We start from the raw sequence: 1,080 nt of genomic DNA, 5'->3' as shown, positions 1-1,080 counted from the left end.
CAGGGAGGCGGCCCGCCCAGGCCCGCCACCCGCGCCCGGGTCTCAAATCGTCACGCTAGGTGTCCTGCAGCCGCCCGCGCCGCCGGAGCCGCGGGAAGAGCGGCAGCCGCCCCTCTGGGATCCGCGCGCCGACAGCCGAGCCGGGCGAGATGCGGCGGCCGCACGGCTGCAGCTCTACGATGCCCTCCTCCCTAGAACCCCGGCCCCCGCCCCGCGCACCTCGGCAGCTGCCGAACCGCAGCTCGGGATTCCGACTGTCACAGCCCCTCTGGCAGGGCTCGGGCTTTCTCGGTTTTCGGCGTCACAATAATAAGGAAGTTTCCCCGCAAGCCTGCGGGCGGCGGAATGCGCTGGGTGAACGACTTCGCACCTGGCCAATGGACGTTCTTCTGGGCTGAACGCGCACCAATAATGGTCGCGGTAGCGCGGGCTTGGGGCGGGGCGACGCGAGCCGCGGGCGGGAGGCGGGGAGAGGCCCAGGCCGGAGAAGGAGGCGCGGGCGGCCGGAGGTGACAGGACCCGCCGACCCAGCTAGGGACAGCACCGCGGGCTTGTGAGCTGAGATCAGATTCCAAGACACAGAGCGTTCAGCAGGAATAAGACTGTTTTTCACTGGCAGGGAGGCGAAAGAACTGACAGCCGGTTGGTTCATTTAGGTTCAGGTTCTGGTTCTTGTTTTTGCAGAGATAACCGAAAGCCTTGGGAGCAGGGTGAAAAAAAGCTAGAGCGTGATAAATGAGGGTGAGTGCAGTATTCTGTTTTACTTGTCTTCAGAGGACCACGGGAAGCGCAGAGCCGAAACGTGTGGGATCTGGGGCTGCGCAGTGAGAGAGGCGGGAAGGAGGTCCGCTGCAGCGGAGAGTGCTGCCAGCGCCCTTCTGGAGAGTTGAAAATCGGAGAGGAGAGCTGTGCTGCAGAAGAAAAGAGAGCTTGAAAGAGCATGAAAAGCAGAGTCCCTGAGCATAAATCGTCATTTGAAAGATACCCTGTGTCCTAAAACTCAGTAACGGAAGTTTGCCGTTCTTCACTTTCTCCGGCACTGTATCTCAGAGATTCCTCCTCCTCCCAAGGTCACAAGTG

General features: G+C 61.6%; 1 protein-coding gene across 1 annotated transcript in view; it reads right to left on the bottom strand.

Moving 5' to 3' along the window:
• Positions 1 to 368, bottom strand: part of Herc3 (HECT and RLD domain containing E3 ubiquitin protein ligase 3) — a 135,713-nt gene extending 135,345 nt beyond the window's left edge. Inside the window, exon 1 of the mRNA XM_048813856.1 lies at positions 220 to 368. The gene's annotated coding sequence lies outside the window, so the exon portion shown is untranslated. The remainder of the gene's footprint in view (positions 1 to 219) is intronic.
• Between the last annotated feature and the right edge of the window lie 712 nt (positions 369 to 1,080).

Source organism: Marmota marmota, unplaced genomic scaffold, assembly GCF_001458135.2.
Source record: "Marmota marmota marmota unplaced genomic scaffold, marMar, whole genome shotgun sequence".
Lineage (NCBI taxonomy): Eukaryota > Metazoa > Chordata > Mammalia > Rodentia > Sciuridae > Marmota > Marmota marmota.
Note: the sequence above shows the minus strand (reverse complement) of the source record. Positions and strands in the feature narration are given on the sequence as shown.